We start from the raw sequence: 22316 nt of genomic DNA on the forward strand, positions 1-22316 counted from the left end.
CAGCATGAAACTACAGATTAAAAACAATAATTCAAAATGGGAGGACTACAGAACTTTTTGATTTACTGATCTTTAGCATTGATGCAAGCATTATTGTTTGCAATTTTCATATTACATATATAATGAAATTAGTGACAGATTTTATTTTCCTGGGCTCCAAGAGCCTTGGTGGAGCAGTGGGCTAATGCCTCCTTAAGTAACACCAGCTGCCTGCAATTAGTGCAGGTTCGCATCCCACCAGGCTCAAGGTTGACTCAGCCTTCCATCCTTCCGAGGTAGGTAAAATGAGGACCCAGATTGTTGGGGGCAATTAAGCTGACTTTATAATAATGCCGCTTAGGGGGTGTGTGAAAGGCCTAATAAGCAGGCTTATACATAGAATGAAGGCTACTGCTAAGCTTGTAAGCCGCCCTGAGTCTTCGGAGAAGGGCGGGATATAAATGGAATTAAAATAAATAAATAAAAATAAATAAATAAGATCACAGCAGATAGGGACTGTAGCCAAGAAATTAAAAGACGTTTGCTCCTCGGGAGGAAAGCCATGGCAAATCTAGACAGCACACTAAAAAGCAGAGACATCACCCTGTCAACAAAAGTGTGTATAGTCAAGGCTATGGTCTTTCCAGTTGCAATGTATGGCAGTGAAAGTTGGACCCTAAGAATGGCTGAGTGCCAAAGAATTGAGGCCTTTGAACTATGGTGTTGGAGAAGACTCCTGCAAATCCCTTGACTGCAAGGCGATCAAACCGGTCAGTCCTAGAGGAAATCAACCCTGACTGCTCTTTAGAAGGCCAGATACTGAAACTAAAACTCAAATACTTTGGCCACCTAATGAGAAGGAAGGACTCACTGGAGAAGAGGCTAATGCTGGGAAAGATTGAGGGCAATAGAAGAAGGGGATGACAGAGAATGAGGTGGCTGAATGGAGTCACTGAAGCAGTAGGTGTGAGCTTAAATGGACTCCAGAAGATGGTACAGGATAGGAAGGCCTGGAGGAATGTTGTCCATAGGGTCGCGATGGGTTGGACATGACTTTGCAGCTAACAACAACAACAATATAATGAAATATGTGTAATTAGATATAGGTAGAAATTCTCCCAAGTTTGGTTTTTTGGTTTTTGAGTCTTTGGAGAAGGGCGGGATATAAATGGAATTAAAATAAAAAAATAAAAAAAATTCCTCTCTATAATACATTTCTCCCCTTTGAACGTCACCACAAACCCAGCCTTAACCAATGCCTTTACAGATAAAAGGTTAAATCGTAGTTTCGGCACATACAGCATTGGTAAACATTCATCAATATATGGACAGTATGTATTACCTTCACCAGAGGCCTTCATCCTCCAACCATTGGCCAGTGAAACATGTTGATTGCTGCATTTCATATGGACAAAACCGTCTTTGACTTTGGTGATACATTGAGAAGCCCCACTATCAACCACCCACAGATCGTTGTGTATGGTTGTTGGTTCACCAGAAACAGCCAAACCAATGTCCTTCTTTGTCTTACTACTGCTATCTGCATTCTGTTTTCTACCCTTCCTACAGAACCTAGCTATATGCCCTTTAGCCCCACAAGAATAGCATTTCTTTTTTTTATTGAAAAGATTTTCAATACATTTTATCTTTAACAACCCACCCACCCCCTTCCCAGCCCCACCCAACCCTCCCCCCTCCCCTTCCCCCCTCCCCTTCCCCGACTTCCCAGAGCTAAATACAAGGTATAAAAGTAAAAACAATCATAAACAACCATATGCTAACATCAATGAACTATTAAGTCTATCGCACTTTAGCTCTTATAAAGTGACTACAAGCAATACAAATATCACATCAATACTTATTCAAATGCTAAGTGAAACTTTTTAGTCCCATATTTATTCTGGATATAATCAATCCATTTTTTCCACTCCGTAATATAACGTTGTTGCGAATGGTCTTTCAAATACGCCGAGATCTTTGCCATTTCCGCCAGGTTAGAAACTTTTAAAGTCCATTCTTCTATAGTCGGCAATTCCTCCTTCTTCCGATATTGACCTACTAAAAGTCTTGCTGCCGTAATTAAGTTCAACATCAACTTAGTGTCCACAACAGTAGTATCAGTAATTATACCCAGTAAAAACAATTGCGGACAAAACTTTATCCTTTTCTTAAATATCTTCTGCATATTCCACCAGATCTTAATCCAAAATGCTTTAACCTTTTTACAGGTCCACCATATGTGAAAATACGTTGCATCTTCACCACCACACCTCCAACATTTAGGCTGATAATTCGGATACATACTTGCAAGCTTTTTAGGATCTAAATGCCACCTATAAAACATTTTATAAAAGTTCTGGGCTTCTGGATGGCAAGGCGATGCTGGAGGCAGCCATTTCTTGGCTGTCAGCCTTGCGGCTCCGTAGAGCCGCCAAAAACAGCGCCGATCAGCTGTTCGGCGGCTTGGAAGCCCCCACCTCGGGAGAAGAGGAGGGGGTGAGCGTCCAGGTAGGGGTAGAGCTCTCCGGGGCCGCCAGAACTTAGAGTTTTGGTGGCAGAAGGATTGAGCCCCCCCGAAGCCTGGGCATGCTCCAGACTGCGAGGCGTCTCTGCTCCGGGTTTTTTGGAGCAGAACAGGGTGTTCGCAACCATCCCTGCTAGCAAGGAAGAGCTTATGAGAACGAGGACGCAGGCAGAGCGATGCAGGAGATTTTGGTGAAGATGATGTTTTGATCTTTAACTCAATGGACTTTGCTGAATCTGCATGTGAAAGTGAGTAGTTAACAATAGAGGGTGAAAATGGCGACTATATCTTCTAAAGTTCCTGCCCTGAGGCAGCAGTCTTCGGCGAAAACTTTATTGTCCTCTGCATCTGAATCTGTATCAGCTTTTACAGTAAAAGATTTGCAGAGTTTGCTCCAAGAATGTATGGAAAAGCAAATGCAACAATTTGTTGAGATAATGGAGAAAAAGTTGGAGGAGAAGTTTACAGAGAAATTAGCAGAAATGAGAGCAGACATCACATCTGCAACGTTAAATATGGCTAAAAGCATTGAGATTTTGGATGAAAAAGTGGAAGATCTTGTTCAAAATGATACTAGAATGGAAGCCAAAATGACAGAAACTGAAAATATGATAGCGAAAATGGATTATGATTTGATTTCGACACAGTATTTTCAGATGGAGCTTGCTTTGAGAATCAGAGGCCTAAAAGAAAATCCTAAGGAAAATTTGACAAAAATGGTTTCTGAGGTTTTGGAAGGGGTGTTGGAGCGACCAGCAGATGAAATAATGGAAGATATAGATAAAATCTTCCGTGTTAATTCGTGGATTGCAAGACAAAGGAACTTACCCAGAGATGTGGTGGTTTATTTCACAAAGAGAAAGATTAGAAATGAAGTTATCCAGGCCTCCTATAATATTGATTTTGTAATGGATGAGCAAAAAGTTTTGATTTTAAAAGAGATTCCTGCAAGAATTTTAAGAAAAAGGAAGGAATTTGCTTTTTTGACACAAGAATTGAGACGACTTGATATTAAGTTTAGATGGCAAATACCAGAGGGTATGGTGGTGACTTATGAAGGTACGAGGCATTGTCTTACCATGGTGGTTCAGGCACGTGACTTTTACAGTAATGTTTTAAAAGCAGTCCCCATATCGTCTTTGGAGTCTACAAAGAAAAAAGGTGACAGAGAGCCTCAACGTTCCAGAGAGAATCCACAAGATGTTGAAGGGTTAATGCAGACAGATGTGAAAGTTACAGGAGTGGGTCAAATTTCATCACCACGGGAGAAGGCCAGAAATTGGAAGAGGTGTGCTGCTTCTGGAAGAATGAAGCAAACCTGAGGATTTAGTTGCATAATTGCAAGAGATAATAATGTAATAAGGATGCTAGAAGGATTAAGTATGTGGGGATTCATTTTTCACCCTTATAAAATAATTATATAATATTTTGTGTTGCTTTAGTTTTAAGATGATTATGAAAATTTAATTGGGAAGATTTGTAGTAGTGTTTATTGATATTCTGTAAGTTATGCTTTGTTATTTGGATGGAAAGTTTTAAGCCTGGAAGGTAGTGTATGGTATTTTAAGTTGTATAATATATTAGGAGAAGGAAAGGTTGTATTAATTTGGTTTTAGTGTGTTAAAGTTTAGTTGGATAGAAGAATAGTTTTATAAAACTGATATAAATTGTTTTATGTGTGATTGAAATTAATTTGTAATACTTTTATGGGCAATATTGGAGTAGGTAATAGAATATAAGAATATAAGAATGATGTGATTATATAAAAAAATTTTTTTAAGTTTGGAAGTAATCTATGGTATTTTAATTTGTATAATATATCAGGATAATATGAATTTAAAGCTTAGTTGGGAAGAAGAACAGCGTTAGACAATTGATATAAATTGTTTTATTTGTGATTGTTTTTATTGGGTAGATTGAAAAGTATTATATTGTTTTAGAATAATTATTGATATGATATATATATATATATATATATATATATATATATATATATATATATATATATATATATATATATATATATATATATATATATATATATATATATATATATATATATGTTTGGAGTTTATCTATATGAGTTAAAGTTCGATAGTCTATATAGTTCAGGATTGTTTGCGTAAGCTAGATTATGATTGTTTGTATTTTTATACCCTGTATTCTGCTCTGGGAAGTGGGGGGGAGGGGAAAGGGAGGGTGGGGTTGGGGAGGGTTGGGGAGGGTGGGAGGGAAGGGGGCTGGGGGGGTTTCTTTTTTTTTCCTTTTTTTTGTTGTTTGTTAAAGTTAAAATGTATTCTAAAACTTTTTAATAAAAAAAAGTTCTCTCTTAAATTTTGAGCTTGCGTAAATTTTACGTTTCTCACCCAGATCTTTTCCCAAGTATCCATTGTAATAACTTCTTGAATATTCTGAGCCCATTTTATCATACAATCTTTAACAAGTTCTGTTTCTGAGTCAATTTCTATCAATGCAAGATATATCCGTTTGATATGTGCTGGACCCTGATTTCTAATTTGCTTTACCAGATTTTCATCAGTTATTGAAAAACCAATTTTCTGATCTTCTTTCCACCTGGCCTGTAGTTGCCCATATTGAAACCAGGTTTGGACAATCTTCTCTTCTCTTAAAAAGTTATACGGCTTTAAACACCATACATTCCACTCTAAGCTTAAGATTTCCTTATATGTAATCACATCATGTTTAAACCCAACATTTATGTTTTCTATTGCGTGTTTTGGTATTGCCCATAAAGGTATCTTATATTTTAACTTATGTCTATACTTTTTCCAAACTCACAACAAAGCATGTCTTAAAATATGCACCTTAAACACATTATCTACCTTCTTATCATACAACAAATATGCATGCCAACCAAATAACAAGTCGTGGCCATCAAGATTTAATAATCGCCCTTGTGTCAAATTAATCCAATCACTTATCGCTGACAATGCAGCAGCTTCATAATATAATTTAAAGTTGGGCATTTTAAGACCACCTCTTTCAAGCGTATCCTGCATAATCTTAAATTTAACTTGTGGCCTTTTCCCTGCCCATACAAATTTATTGATACCCTTTTGCCATTCCTCCAAGTTTGAGTCCTTTTTAAGAATGGGTATCATTTGAAATAAGAACAGAAATTTCGGCAAAACATTCATTTTCACTGCTGCGATTCTTCCCAGTAATGACAATTGTAACTTTTTCCAGCTGTCCAATTCTTTTTGAACTTTAACCCATAACTTTTCATAATTAGTTTTATATAACTTTGCATTTGAGGGTGACAAATAAACCCCCAAATATTTAACCCTTTTAACAATTTCAAATCCAGTTAACCCTTCTAAGACAGCCTTTTGTAATACTGTCATGTTTTTAGCCAATATTTTAGTTTTTTGTACATTAACGTTAAATCCAGAAACTTTCCCATATTGCATTATTATCTCCATCAGGTCCACAACAGAATTTTCTGGCTGTGTCACCGTAACAACCAGATCGTCTGCAAACGCCCTCAATCTATAATCCTGATCTCTTATTTGAATTCCCTTAATTTTTTCCGAATTCCGTATTTTAATCAGTAATATCTCCAATGTTAAAAGAAATAATAGAGGTGATAATGGACACCCTTGCCTTGTGCCCTTTTCAATATTACAAAGTTCAGTCAAACTATTATTTACAATTATACGGGCTGTTTGCTTTTGATATAATGCCCTAATTGGCTGTAAAAATTTATCCCCAAAGTTCATTTTATCTAATACATTCATCAAGAATTGCCAATCCAGTTGGTCAAAGGCTTTTTCAGCGTCCAGAAAGATCAGCGCTGCAGGGATCTGGTTGTTCCTTTCCAAAAATTCCAACAAATCAACTATATGCCTCACGTTATTTTTCATTTGTCTACCGCTAATAAACCCAGTTTGGTCAACATGAATTATCTGTTGCAGTACCCTCATTAATCTATTAGCTAAGACCTTAGCAAATATCTTGTAGTCCGTATTCAAAAGTGATATTGGTCTATAATTTCTTGCTTGAGTGACATCCTGATCTTCCTTCGGGATCAAAGAAATAAAAGCAGTTTTCCAAGATGGAGGCACCCCTCCTCCCTTTTGAATTATCTGAAACAATTCCCTTAGAGGCTTTATCATCTCCAACTGTAAATTTTTATAATACATCGCAGTCAATCCATCCGTGCCTGGCGCTTTGCCCACTTTCAATTGTTTAATTGCCAAAAGAATTTCTTCCTCAGTTATCAATTGATTCATCTCTTCCTTTTGCTCTTGTGTAAGAACCGGAATATTAGCATCCCTCAAATATGCATCAATATCTTCTTCATTAATCTTATCTCTAGCATATAATTTAGAATAAAAATCAACAAAAACTTCCTTAATAAGGTTCTGTTGATACAGAACCTTACCCTTATGTTCTATTTTGTCTATATTAGAAGCCCTCTGCTTCTTCCTTAACATATAAGCTAGCCATCTACCTGGCTTATTGGCATTACAAAAAGTATTATGTCTAGCAAACCGTAAGTTAGTTGCCACCTGATCAGCCATCAACTTATCAAACTGGCTCTTTAATAGATTAATAACCTCTTTAATCTTCGCATCCAATGGATTCAAAGTTAGGGCCTTTTCTTTTTCCTTAATTTCATTCTCTAACTCTTTCCTCCTAGATTCCAAATTACGTCTGTATTTATTGTTCATATATATTAACACCCCTCTCATATAAGCCTTACTAGCATCCCAAACCGTATCCATAGAAGTACCCTTATTCATATTAGTTTCAAAAAAAAACCCTTCATCTGCTTTTTGCATTCTTCCACATTTTCCAGATTTCTAAACAGGTTCTCATTTAGACGCCAAGAGCGCCTATCTCTATTATCCTTATCGATCTCTAACCAAACTGGACTATGGTCAGACATAGTTCTTGGACAAATCTTTGTCTTCTTAATTCTAGAAAAAAATCGTTAGTGATTAATATAAAGTCAATCCTGGAAAAAGATTGATGTCTATCAGAAAAAAAGGTATAATCCTTTTCTTGTAAATTCCTTTCTCTCCAGATATCTCGCAACTCCAAATCATCCTTCATCTCAAAAAAGGATTTAGGCAATCTAGCATGACTTGGAGTACTCCTAAAAGAGCTACTCTTGTCCATTTGTACATCCAAGACACCATTCCAGTCTCCCATAAAAATAAAAGATTTATAATCCAACTGAGTGATCTTGCTGTGTAATAAACTATAAAAATCTGCTTGTTGTTGATTAGGAGCGTATAGTCCAACCAAAAGCGTTTTTTTGCCTTCTATCAGCAAATCTATTATAACATATCTTCCTTGTTTATCTGCTTCTATTAACTCCGCTGTCATAGTATTCTTGACATAAATAACCACTCCATTCTTCTTATTCATTGCAGAGGCGATAAATTGTGTACCCAGTCTAGAGTTCAATAAGTACTTTTGGTCCATAGCCCTAATATGTGTTTCTTGTAAGCAAATAACATCAGTCTTAAATTGTTTTAAATATTGAAAGATTTTCTTTCTCTTCTGTGGTGAATTTAAACCATTAACATTCCAAGTTAAAAACTTAGTCGCCATCCTTGGCGACCCGAAGCTTTTGGAGCACGTCTTCCAGAATCCCTTTGACGTTCTTAGGCCGCGCCCCTCCCACAGCTTCGCTATAAGTACGCTTTGAAGGTTCCATGACGTTCTGGTGGTCCTGTTCTTGCTCTCGTCTCATTCGTCTCAAAGCAGCACGCGTCATCCTCTGGTCTCTGGCATCTTCCGATGAAACTGTAATTTGATCCACTCCCGTCGCTTTCTCATCTGTCTGCGTTGTTCCTTCAGCACCTTGAGGCTTTCCCTCGCCATTCTTCTTTGTAGATTCCAAAAGTGGTAAGGGGATTGCTTTTAAGACATTACTATAAAAATCATGTGCCTGCATCACTGTAATAAGATGATGTCTCGTGCCTTCATACATCACCACCATGCCCACTGGTATCTCCCATCTAAACTTAATATCACGTCTCCTGAGCTCTTGTGCTAAAAAAGCAAAGTCCTTTCTTCTCCTTAAAATTCTCGGAGGGATCTCTTTTAAAACCAGGACTTCTTGCTCAGCAGCTACAAGCTTTGTATTGTAAGAAACTTGGATGACTTCATTCCTGATTGCTCTCTTTGTAAAATAAACAACCACATCTCTAGGTAATTTCCTTTGTCTTGCAATCCATGAATTGACACGAAAGATTTTATCTATGTCTCCCACAATTTTAGCTGCTGGCCGTCCCAGTACCCCTTCCAAAGCCTCAGAGACTATTTCCTTCAGATCTTCTTTAGGATTCTCTTTTAAGCCCCAGATCCTGATAGCAAACTCCATCTCATGGTACTGGACCAAGGTCAAGTCGCTGTCAATTTTATCCACCACATTTTCAGTCTCTGACATTTTTGCTTCTAATCTAAGATTGTTTTGACTAAGATCTTCACTCTTTCGTCCAAGCGTTCAATACATATAGCCATGCCTTGAAGTGCAAGCAAGATGTCTGCCCTCATTTCTGTTAACTTCTCATCCAGCTTTTCATCCATAACTTCAACTAACTTTTCTGTCAGCTTCTCATCCAACTTTTCATCTATAATTTCAGCTATTTGCTGTGAGTGCTTTTCCAAAGCATCTTGCAAATCTTTGATTGTCAGTGCAGGAGTAGGTGCAGGTGCAGGGGGCAATAAAGCTTGCAACAAAGATTGCTGCACCGGGGAAGCCCCCGTGCTCCTGAGAACTTTGGAAGATTTAGCCGCCATTTCCCCCCACTATTACTTGCTACGCACTTTCACTTTCAAGGTCTACAAAGTCCTTTGAGCTAAAGAGCAAAAGTCCACTTTCACCTTGATCTCCTGTATCGCTCTGCCTGCATCCTCGCACTCCTTTCCTGCTGGCAGGGATGGTTGCTAACACCTTGTTCTGCTCCCAAAAGCACGGTGCAGAAGCGCTGCGCAGCCTGGAGCAAACCCAGGCTTCGGGGGGGCTCGATCCTTCAGCCGCCTGAACTTTAAGCTCAGGCGGCCCCGGAGAGCTCAACCCCTACCTGGGTACTCACCCCCTCCTCTTCTCCCGAGGAGGGGGCTTCTGAACCGCCGAAACAGCTGATCGGCGCTGTTTTCGGCGGTTCTACAAAGCCGCGGAGCGGACAGCCTGGAGATGGCTGTCTTCGGCGTCGCCTCGCCACTACGGGAATAGGGCGGTATATAAATTTAAAAATAAATAAAATAAAATAAGCAGTAGTATACTGATGTTCCTCTTGTGGAGGTGGCTCTCTCTGCTGGTCTCTGTCTTGCCTCCTTCTGGACTCCTTCAGCAATCTTCCAGTTATCCCTGGCAATGTCATCTCATCTTTGGACAGGACTTCCGAAGAAGATACGTATGCATCATAACTGTCGTCTAAGGAGGACAGGATGATATAAACCTGATGCAGCTCTGAAAAAATCAGTTCCTTCTCGTGTAGCTCTTGCAGAGTCGTCTTCGTGAAGTTCAAATGGGCTAACATATCCCCATTCTTTTGAAGACGAGCCCTAAACAGTTTACGTGTGAGGTGTATGTGTGCGCCCACACTATCACGAACGTAGATATGTCGCAAAGTGGCCCAACACCTAGCAAGAGACACCTCACCATGAATATGGACAAGCTGCTGGTCATTCAGTGTTAATCCAATTATGCATAGAGCCTTTTCATTGTCACAGTTAAACTTGGCTATCTTCTGTGCATCGTACTCATCTTCTGGATCCCAAGCAGTCACACATCTGGAGGGTCATCAACTACAGCCCATAGTTCTTCCTTGCGCAGCAGCAAGCAACACTTTGTTGACCATGTAACGTAGTTGGTCCCATCTAATTGGGTTATCCAGGAGATGCCTGACAACTGTTCTTGTGCCATTGTTTCCATTTGGATAGGTAACACAAACTCAGCTCTAATACTGTGTGTACTAACTCTCGTTATGGACCTGGGCCCATAACCAAATGTTAGTAAGTGTGCAGAGGTCTCCTTGAACTAACAAGAAGTTGCACAGACAATGAAGGGTACTGAGAGCAGTAAGAGTCACAGAGTAACCACAAGAGACACTGAGTTGTGATAAACAGAAAAATATTTTACTTTGTGGTTGAAAAACAAAGCACGGTCAAAAATAAACAGTCCAGGTCATACACAATAGTAACAGTCCAAGTAGTAATCCAAATACAAAGTCTTCTTACCGGTCCAGAGGTAAAAAAAACCCAACACAGTTGTTCACGTTTAACACAGTAGTAAACCAACAATAGCAGTAACAGAGTAACTAACAGTGAAAAAACAGCGAGAGCAGAGACAGAGAAGCTACGTTCCTAGCTCCCTCTTATGGCCATCCAAAAACTTACACACCCATTGGCCAATTAGCACCTTAAAGTTACAACATCATGGTTTCTATATTTCCAACCCAACTAGATAGGCTATCACCATATGCCTAACATTGTCCATATCCTAGTTTATCATCACTTCCTACTTCCTCATTTAATTCTAACAACTGTTCTAATCTACAGATAAACAGATATTTTATTTCTTTACATTGGCAGTGAGGAAAAAATGGTTACTGGTTAAGTTATTCTTTTATTTTTCCATTTCCTCACCACTTTTGACTCCTGCTTCCTCTTTTTTTGCCAGCAAAATGTTTACCCTGCTGAATTACAGCTTTTTGCTTATCTCTCAACCCCATTTAATGTCTAGAAAGAAGTAAAATGCAGATGCTGTGTGTTTTGACTTTTGCTGGCATTCAGGTTTGTGACAATTCACTTCCACTTACTTCAAGTGGACAACTTAACACCAGGTGGACATGTTTTGTAGACAAGGAGGTTCATTATAATTTATCCTTTTGAAAAGCAATTGTTCAGGGTTAAATTGGAACTAAGCCTGGCAGTAGATCGTCTTTCTTGCTTTAATCAACCTTTTTCTATAATCTTTTCCTGTTTATTACTCCAAAATACTGGATGGTGTTTAATTTTAATTAGGTGACTTGCTCTGAGTTTTGCAGGATCTAGGCATCACATTATGAATCTTTGAAAAGGACAGCAAGGATCATGGCTAAAGGAATCTCCAAGGTCAATGCTGAGAGAGGTTGCACTAGGTCAGCGGCTTCCAACCTTTTCTATAACCCACACCCCTAGAACGCTTCTGATATATTCTTACAAAAGTTCAAAATAACAGCAATGAATTATGCATATACACTATAATTTTGAAAACTTAAGTTTTTGCACCCCCTGGAATATTGTCTTGCACCCCCAGTTGGGAACCCCACCCATCCACTCCCAACCTTGTTTCTCAACCCCTGTAATATATAGTATAATTTACTGTGGAAAGTCACCCCCCCCCCAGAGAAGGAAATATTAAAAGGGCAGAAAAATATATTTCCTCAAAGGATCTTAAAGAGGCACAAAAGCATGCCCAGTTTTCTTCATAGCCCCAAGTCTCCCTCCCCCAAGCAGAAACCAACTCTGTAGAAATGCAGATGTAAATCCAGGAAGATTGGAGGGTGCCAGCTAGAGGATTAAGAAGACAAAGACCTAAAATCTACATACTCCACCCAAACTCTTAAGACAGGACATAATAGGATTAACACAGAGATGTCAAAGGGACACAGGTCAAAATACATGACATAGGAAATACAAAGCCTCAAACAGGAACAGGAAACAACTTCAACAGCCCCAGAGGGTATAAAAACCCACTCCCTACATGTGCTCTTTTTTTTCTTCCAGAGCAATCTTCCTGTCTGGCTCTCCTCCTCAATAAACTGCAACCTTCTTCCTAAAACAGTCCCCATGTTGTTTATTCCCAGCTTGGACTGAACCATGATAAAGACTTTTCCTTCAACATTACTGTGCAGTCTCTTATCATATTGGAGGGCAGGGAATTATGTAGAATAATGTATTATGTACACCAGAACATGGGGTGAATAGAATGGGAGAAAAGGGGTAAGGAGTGGAATAATAGTATATAGAGTTATTGCTTGACAAGCAGCCTGTGACATTCATTTCTATTTATATGTATCCACTTTTGGAAATGATAAGCTTATATCAGAAGCAAAAAGGAAGTGAGATATCTTAATACATTTTGCACCAAACTGAACTGAATAATCACAGAGAAAAAAACTCTAATTTTTATGAAAGACTTATCAGTTTGGACATTAAATGTGTACATTCAAATAATAATAAGTTTAAACAGACGTATTGCACACTACATGTTCAAAGAGTGCTATATTTTCCTTTATGTATCTCTTCAAAAATACCTTCTACTGGATATGGTGGGATTTATTCAGAGCAAAGGTGTGGAGAATTTCAACTACTTTACAAACTAAAACTAATAAAGTAAGTGAAGAAAGGTTCATTAATTGTGTAAATTTTTATTTTTATTTTATACATGAAATGGGTATTTGACTTGACTCTGAATTTCTACCAGTCTTCAGTCAGTCAATGTGTTTGTCCATCATAATCATAAGTAATAATTTTGGTGAACTTCTATGTGAATTGCTGGGAGCTCCTATTTAGAAGAATTATATGAAGATTTTTACAGCATTCCAAATGATATTCCAATCAAATGTCATTCCTCCAGGAAGAATATTTAATTTATAGGTCATCCCAACCAAGTGAAACTTTTGCTATTGTGAAAGGAAAAAATAACTTAATAATTCTTTCTGTATAAATCAAACATATTTCTTTGATATTCAATTAAAATAAGGACCGGTGTTTGCTGAGACATACTTAGTAAAAGGAAGAACTGTGTCAGAATCCATTTATATTTCATTTCTAACTGTCTGTTCTATGCAAAACCCAAATCTCATGCTTCCCTGGATTCTGCAATTCCCAAGAAGAGGGAATAAGCATGGGGTTTTGTTACTTTCACTTTCTTCCTTAATTGTAACCTTTGTGTATTCCCCTGCCTGCGATCCATCACAATATAACCAATTACCAGGCATTCCCCTCATCTTGTGGACAGCTAAGAAAGGGGGTGGTAACTGAGGAAGGAATGCATACAGAATCTGGATTGTTTCCAGATGAAATGTGAGGGGGTGGGAATGATCCTGTTGTCCCACGCTTGCCACCTGGAGCTTGGCTGATCCAGAACTGACCGAATGAACTGAGGGGTGGAGTTTGCTTGGGGACACTTTAAAAATATTGATCTGTGAAGGGATTCTTCAGATCCTGCCTATTATACCCTCTATCATCTATATTTTAGTAAAAGTTCCTGCTTGGATAATCTTGTCTCCAAGAGTCTTTCTTTCTTAAGATGTGGATTGAACTGGGTTCTGACATTAGACATGAGCTGCATTAAGAGTCAATCTGGAAGGAAGAACCTTACCAGGGTACTTTGCAAAAAATACAATGTCTAAGGATGAGGCAAGGAAGGAGGAAAGCCCCATGGAAAGGGAACTTTCCCCCCAACTGAAACCCCATCAACTATTGGAAGCTGTTCTGTACCAGCCTGCTACCGACCCTGCAGAAAAGGCAACCCCTTTATAAACGGCAAGAGGCTGGAATTACGTCTGCCAAATTTATTACTACAAAAAACAAACAAGACACGAACCAAGATACAGGAGCTTTGAAACACTATCTGAGTGGTTGCTTTCAGCAAACCAGCCCTCCCCACACATTCCCTTTATAAAGAGTTCAGGGTGTGGCCTCTCTCTGCCTCCTTCCGAGAAGCCCCACAGCCTTCCTCTGTTTACTCCTACTTGACTGCCTCCTGCATCGGGCGTCCTTGAACAGGGCCAGCTGTGGGTCATCTTCATCCACACTGTCAGACTCACACAGCTGGGTCTCCATGGTGACCAAGTGGGAGGGGCCTGGCTGAGGGCTATCATCAGCAAGATCTTCAACCCCCTCAGCAAGGTCTTCAACACCCCCCTCCTCCTCTGAGTCATCCGACCCAACTGCCGAACCCACAGGCTGACCCTGAATCACAACAGAAGCTGAAGCATCATATTCCTCTGGGGAAGAGGTGGTGGAGAAACATGACCACAAACTGCAGTGGTTGATGGGTGTTGGAAGGAAAAGTGAGTGGGAAAAGACATTGAGGAAAGTGACCCTGAGGCAGGGGGGGCACCAACCCGAATGGAAGCAAGAGATGGAGAGCTCCCTGCATGTCAGCGAAGAGGATGGGAGTTATGCACCACATGCAGACTGGATCCTAGAGAAAGCTATTGACCTGATAAAAAAACCTTGGCTCACTAAGGGAGGAGAAACCTGAGTCCCGCAGCTGCACCAGTGCCTGTAGCTGTAGCTGGAGAGATAGTGGGGGGGGATCCGGAACCTATAGCAGCAGGGGCATCCACTGAACCCAGAGCTACCACCTAAGCAGCACCCATCCCCTGCCGACCTGCAGATGGGGATCAGGATGGGGGGAAATACTGCCAATGGTGTAGGCACTGATCCATTCAAAGACTACCACCCCTGGAAGCGAAATTCAGGGGGGAGCCACCATGCTTGGGTTTTTTTCCTAATCCAAGTCCTCAGTTATATGGAAGAATATGGACAGGACATCCCCAGTGACAAAGCCCGCATCTGCATCATGCAATCCACCCTGGACAAACTGGCTGCAGACTGGGTGGTGAACCTGCATGACTCCAACACCCCAGAACTCATTGACTTCAACTGGTTCATGTCATCCTTGAGGAGGTGATTTGAGGACCCTTTGGCTGATCATAAGGCCTGGGAGAGAATCATAATGGTGAGGCACATTGGCTGGGCTGAGCAACAACAGGCTGGGAGGCCCAATGGCATTGGGGTGGATAGGGCTTGGAATCAGGACTCAGTTGATGACTCAATTGAGGACCCAGTCAACAATGATGACTCAATTGAGGACCTGGTCGACAAGAGCATGGAGCAAACCCTGAAATGGTCATCCAGAGTTCATAGGCCACCAGCTTACCTAAAGGATTTTGTAAGGTTTTGAGGAAGGGGTCACAACGTGTTTCAAATAACAGGATTCATACACATTGGATGTACTCATTATTGTTTTATTTTGTTTTGTGATTTGTTTCAGTATGGGGGAAGGGGTGTTATGTATATAGAGGATGTTTTCACAGACATGAGCCACCGACACCACCAGGTGGCAGGGTACCCTGGCCAGATTGGCAGGGTGGTCTTTGGCAGGAAATCCTGATAAGGGGATTGGTCCCATGTATACCTGGCTAGGTATATAAGTGGGGTTGATAGCCGTTTGTTCTCTGTTCTGTGCTAACTTCAATAAAGATCTATTATGCTGAACCCTGTTGTCCGGAGTCATCCATGTGGTCCAGAACCAACTACACAATAGGTAGTGAGGAAAGTAGTGGTCAGAGCAAAGACAAGGAAAAACAGGAAACTGTCTCGTTAACTACGACAATGGAATAAGAATAAGAAACTAACACAGTGGTCAGTTCCAGGAATAGGGAGCTGACATGGAGGCCAGTCCTGAGAAAGGGAAATGGGATGGCTATTGGGTGGCACCAGAATGCTAGAGGTGGGCACAATGTTAAGGTATAAAGCCTGCTTCAAATATTTGGGTGTTGCTGATATGTATTCAAATGTTAATGTTACGTTATTAATAGTTATGTTAAACTAGTTATGGATTAATTGTTATAAATGCTACATGAGGTAAACGCCGCTGACAGGAAAACACGCGGCAATTTGACAGCTGTCAAATTGCTGACGGCTACCGCACAAGCGCAACGATTGACAGCTCCACACGCGGACTCAAGCTGTCAGAAACCGACTCAGCCGATTGGCCCAAGCAGACGAGCGGGAGAAGCCAGGTTGCGGATTGGAGGAGCCAACTTCCAGCTGGCTATATAAGGGAGTCAAACCGACTGACTTTGCCTGGTGTACCTCAATAAACAAACATAGCTGAGCCTGCTGTCTCCGCGTGATCCTTGCCATTGCTAGCCACTTCAGTTGCCACCTGGCTCAGCCGTTACACTTAATGACTGCTTGTCCATTTGGTCTTTATTGCAATAAGTTGTTGAAATGTAAGTATTGAATTTGTGTGTCAAATTGAAATAAACCTCTGGATCCTAAAGTGAGAATTTTGTTGTGTCGTCTCTTGTTTTTTTTTTAACAAGTTTTTCCCCTGACACCATGGAGCAATCTGTTTGCTCCAAGATGCTGAAGGGATAAAGATATCCCATCATATTTTAGCTTTTGCAAACATGAAGTTGTGACCAGTTTTGCAATCAATTTTGGTACCATACTACAAAAAAGATGTTGAGACCCTGGACAAAGTTCAGAGAAGAGCAACTATGATGATCCAAGGCCTGGAGACTAAAACATATAAAGAACAGCTGCAGGACCTAGGTCTGGCTAGTCTAAAGAAAAGAAGTAACATGGGTGACATGAAAGCAATATTCCAGTATTTGAGAGGCTGCCACAAAGAATTGACCCCAGGGGGTCAAATTATTTTCCAAAGCACCAGAGGGCAAGACAAGAAACAATGGTTGGAAACTGATCCAAGAGAGAAGCAACCTAGAATTAGGGAGAGAGTTCCTAATAGTGAGGACAATTAACCAGTGGAACAGCTTGTCTTCAGAAATTGTGGGTGCTCCATCACTGAAGGTTTTTAAGATGAGACTGGACAGTCACTTGTCTGAGATGGTATAGGTTCTCCTGCTTGAGCGGGGGACTGGACTAGAAGATCTCCAAGGCCCCTTCCTATTCTATTCTATTCTATTCTATTCTATTCTATTCTATTCTATTCTATTCTATTCTATTCTATTCTATTCTATTCTATTCTATTCTATTCTATTCTATTCTATTCTATTCTATTCTATTCTATTCTATTCTATTCTATTCTATTCTATTCAGTTCTTGCAGATGGATCTATTTTCCTAAGTTTCATACTATACATCATATATTCCCAAAGCATCTGTTCCACAAACAAATTGGCAGAAGTTTGACTCCTTGATGATAATTCATTCTGTGAAGCAGATGATATATGAAATAGTATTGTCTTTTATACACTCTATGTGAAGGGTTTTTTATTGCTAAAATGACAAATCTGTTGAGGATTTAGTATAACTTTTGTGCCACATGTATTGTTTTCTTTGCAAATTATTCCCATAAAGCACATTACTAAGTGCTCATATATTAACCTTTCACTGTAGTGGAATGAAGAAATAGAAGCTTCATATGACATAGATAACATATCCTCCACAAACAAATAGTGCCTTAGAATTCCGTTCTATCTAAACTTAGTTCTTGTTTTGCTTTCAACTGTATATGTGAAACTTATTCAGTGGCATAAAGGAGTAGAAGTGCTTCACATCTTTTTAAATTTCAAAATGACTTATGCAGGAGACCTCACTAATTAGCACCATTTATATATTCTTTTTTATTTCCTAGTTTGATGTAAAACACACAATTTGTAATTTTCCAGCTAGTAAGATGAATATGGCTCATAAACTCAGGGAAATGGACCAATTGCATGAGAAATGTTCTGCTAGACCTTGGCTACTGTAACATTAACTGCAGAGGTGTTTGATCAGTAAATGGAATGAATTCATGTGTGCCATTGTAGCCAGAGTATTAGCTATATCAGATCATATACCAGAGATTGGCTCCACATTATCTGTAATTCAAAGTTTTTCAGTGGAGTTAGATGCAGAATAATTATATATGTTGTGTATTTACTTAATTTATTTTTATCCCTCACATGTGAAATGTAATAAAACACTGCTATCCAGATGCAAAAAGCATTTTCAGTGAATAACATTAAAATGTAAAGAAAAATCTTATAGTATAATCCCATTGAACTAGAATATTTTTTTAAAAAAATTGGGAGACCACTTTTCAAAGTATCAAACTGACAAGTTTGATATCTCCAAAGCAAAAAAAGAAAAAACGAAAGGTTTCTATATATTTTCATGGTACATGTGCTCTTGTGTTTTAGCCTTACTGAAATTATATTAAAAAATCTCAATATAGCAGGAGAGCTTAAAGGAGACTGATTGTAGCTTTTGATAATCTCCTTTCTATCATTTCTTAGTAGACAAGTTTTCTATTAATGATGGAACTGGTTAAAGATCAAGAGTTGGAGGATTCACTTCTGCTTTCCAAATATGCATTATTGTAAACATTAGTTTATAATTTCTACTCTGCATATCTCCAAGGCTGTCAGGGAAATATGTAATATATAGTATTATTTGTAAAGCTAAATATTTTAAGTGGTATATTAATTAATGAAAACTTTTGTCAGTGCAAATTTTAATTAGTACAGTACAATGTGTTAAATGTTATTTTCATTCTGTGTCATTTTAGGCGGAGTGAAAAAATATTGTATGGGTTTGTTTTAACTCAATTTCTCTAGCATGGGACTTATTTCTAAAACCAAGTGATATTTTAATTCCCTAAATTATATGCACTATAATGCCTCAAAAGGACACCTGCACCTTTTTTAGTAATTTTATTAAAGATTACAATTTACAACAATAAAGTCTAATATAAACTAAATAAATTAAAAGAATAACAAGAAAAGAAAAATTAGAAGGCACACCTTCACTTTTAAAGTAGAGCCTCAAGTTAACAAACCATAAAACGAGTTAAAAAGGCTAGTGAATAATTGATGTATAATTTTTAATTGGTTGACACACTTAGCCATACCATTATATTTTCACAGCGGATAGCTTGGTATGAGTGAGCAATTTCATGTCTTCACCTGTACACTTCACCTGTACAGACCAGTCTAACATCAATACCTGGATAGATCCTGGAAAAGATAATCAAAAAACAGATCTGCAAACAACTAGAAGCAAACAAAGTTATAACTTGTAGCCAGCATGGGTTTGTTAAAAACAAATCATGCTGACTTCAGGTTTGACATAGTGGCAGGTTAGGTGTAGGAAGACGGGGCTCCATCTTCCGTGTTTGATTTCACCCCACTGGGGATCATAAAAAAGGTCGAAAGTTGCCCCGAAGAGACAATGGAGAAGGAGAGGACCCTCATTGATTATGACAGGGTGGCAGCCCTTTCATCTGATCTGAGGAAGCCCTTCAAACTGGTGGGGAAAAGACTGGCTACATTCGTGTGGCCAGTCAGAAGCTGCTGACAACAGAAGAAAATAAGCATTAACCAGCAACTTTCAAGCAACATGGATGGAACTGGGTGAGACCCTATCCTTTTTTATGACTTCAAGACTTTTTCCTTGGGAAAAAATGTGCAAAGCAAAGAATCCTCCCCCATGAGGGAGGGAAGGGGAATTTCCACCTCATTCCCTCAGGAAAAGAAAAGTGGTGAATTAATTGCTTGGGGGGAAATAGAGAAAATTTCAAGATTAATTTGGCAGCAATACCTGTATAAAACTTTGAAATTTGGGGACTAAAAGTGCTTTTGAGATTTTTTTTTAAGAGAAACTTAAAAAAACTTGTAATATAAGTTTGGGTGTAAAAAGCTGGAAGACAGCATCAATGACATCTAATGGTGAACACAGCACTAGAATTTATTATGCTTAAAGGAAACTTGGCTGGAAGCCCAGACTCAGATAAGATTTTTGTTGTTTTCAGAAACTTTCACTTTTGAAGATTGCAGCTGGGAAAAAGGACAAAATCCCCTTTTGGGCTGCTTATCTGTGTAGTAGAGACAATAAACTATGTTGAAACTGGTCTGCCTGGGCTATGAATATAAATACTAACTGACTTTTAGAGCTATGTCGTGGAGTTATTTCCTTATAGAAAAAACATGCATTATTGATTGAAATGATGGAATACTTTGGACTATAAAGCTTTGATTGATGAACAATTTTAAATTGCTCTTCTCTCTCTGGACAGAAAGGATGTGTTTTTCATTGGACAGAAAAATTTGAAAAAATCAAATGTTACTTATATTTGCTGAGGGAAGACTTAAGGACAAACTGATAGGCTGGCTGGATAATGAGGAGTTCAAATGACAATTGACTGAAACTTTTTAAATCCCTAAATAGAGTGGACTATAAAGACTACATACAAAAACAAAATGAATGTTCCATACCTAGCTTCAAGTGGTAAAAAACCATCCCTAACACCTGTACCCAAAGCCCCCAAATTCACATACCAACAAGAAAATGTTGATGAATTTCAGAAATAAATTCTTTCTATGTTAAACTCAATACAAGAGTTAGCTCACGATGAGACTAGAAATAACACAAAGGATATAAAAGAACATTTTTTAAATCTAAATTTACAAACTCAGAAAATGATTATAAAGACGGAAATAGCAACCCAGAAAATAGAAGATGGAGAATCTAAAGAAAGGAACTAACAGACTCAGACAAACAAAGAATTAGAAGATGTAGTGATAATATTGGAAATGTAAAAGATATCTTACCTGTCAAGATCTCAGAACACACATGAGGATAAGAAAGAAGAGCTGATTGAATGGAAGATAGAGCTGTCAGAACTGTGGATAATTGGAGAAGGAGGGAGGCTGTTTAATGAATATCAATGGGCTGAGTGTTCTTCCAAAATATTTTAATCAAATTGTCTTTCTTATTCCAAACAATATACACGAAAATAAAGAAAGAATTACTTGATGATTCAAATGCATTGACTTGGAAAGTTAGTTGGCAAAGGAAGAAAGCTAGAGTAAGACTGAAGAAAATAGAGGTTTTGACCCATTGTTGTTGTTGTTAGTTGCGAAGTCGTGTCCAACCCATCGCGACCCTATGGACAATGTTCCTCCAGGCCTTCCTGTCCTCTACCATCTTCTGGAGTCCATTTAAGCTCACGCCTACTGCTTCAGTGACTTTATCCAGCCACCTCATTCTCTGTCGTCCCCTTCTTCTATTGCCCTCAATCTTTCCCAGCATTAGGCTCTTCTCCAGTGAGTCCTTCCTTCTCATTAGATGGCCAAAGTATTTGAGTTTTAGCTTCAGGATCTCGCCTTCTAAAGAGCAGTCAGGGTTGATCTCCTCTAGGACTGACCAGTTTGATCGCCTTGCAGTCCAAGGGATTCGCAGGAGTCTTCTCTAGCACCATAGTTCAAAGGCTTCAATTCTTTGGCACTCAGCCTTTCTTATGGTCCAGCTTTCACTGCCATACATTGCAACTGGTAAGACCATAGCCTTGACTATACGCACTTTGTTGACAGGGTGATGTCTCTGCTTTTTAGTGTGCTGTCTAGATTTGCCATGGCTTTCCTCCCCAGGAGCAAGCGTCTTTTAATTTCTTGGCTACAGTCCCCATCTGCAGTGATCTTGGAGCCCAGGAAAATAAAATCTGTCACTACCTCCATTTCTTCCCCATCTATTTGCCAGGAATTGAGAGGGCCAGATGCCATGATCTTGGTTTTCTTAATGTTTAGTTTCAACCCAAGTTTTGCACTCTCCTTCTTCACTCGCAACAAGAGGCTCTTTAGTTCCTCTTCACTTTCTGCCATTAGAGTGGTATCATCTGCATATCTTAGGTTGTTGATGTTTCTTCCGGCAATCTTAATTCCAACTTTTGATTCATCTAGCCCTGCCTTTCTCATGATGTGCTCTGCATATAAGTTAAATAGGCAAGGCGACAGTATACAGCCTTGCCAGACTCCTTTCCCAATTTTGAACCAATCAGTGGTTCCATGTCCAGTTCTCACTGTTGCTTCTTGGCCTGCATATAGGTTTCTCAAGAGACAAATAAGATGGTCTGGTATGCCCATCTCTTTAAGGACTTGCCAGAGTTTGTTATGATCCACACAATCAAAGGCTTTAGCATAGTCAATGAAGCAGAAGTAGATGTTTTTCTGGAACTCTCTAGCTTTCTCCATGATCCAGCGTGTGTTGGCAATTTGATCTCTAGTTCCTCTGCCTCTTCGAAATCCTGCCTGTACTTCTGGTAG

At 39.2% G+C, this 22316-nt stretch overlaps 1 protein-coding gene across 1 annotated transcript in view; it reads right to left on the minus strand.

The window, feature by feature from the left end:
- The window catches only part of CNTNAP2 (contactin associated protein 2), a gene marked incomplete at its 5' end in the record, with an annotated part of 1513027 nt that overhangs the window by 1139055 nt on the left and 351656 nt on the right, over nucleotides 1–22316 (minus strand). The gene's annotated exons all lie outside the window — the stretch shown is intronic.

Source organism: Vipera berus, assembly GCF_964194415.1.
Source record: "Vipera berus genome assembly, chromosome: Z".
NCBI classification, from domain to species: Eukaryota; Metazoa; Chordata; class Lepidosauria; order Squamata; family Viperidae; genus Vipera; species Vipera berus.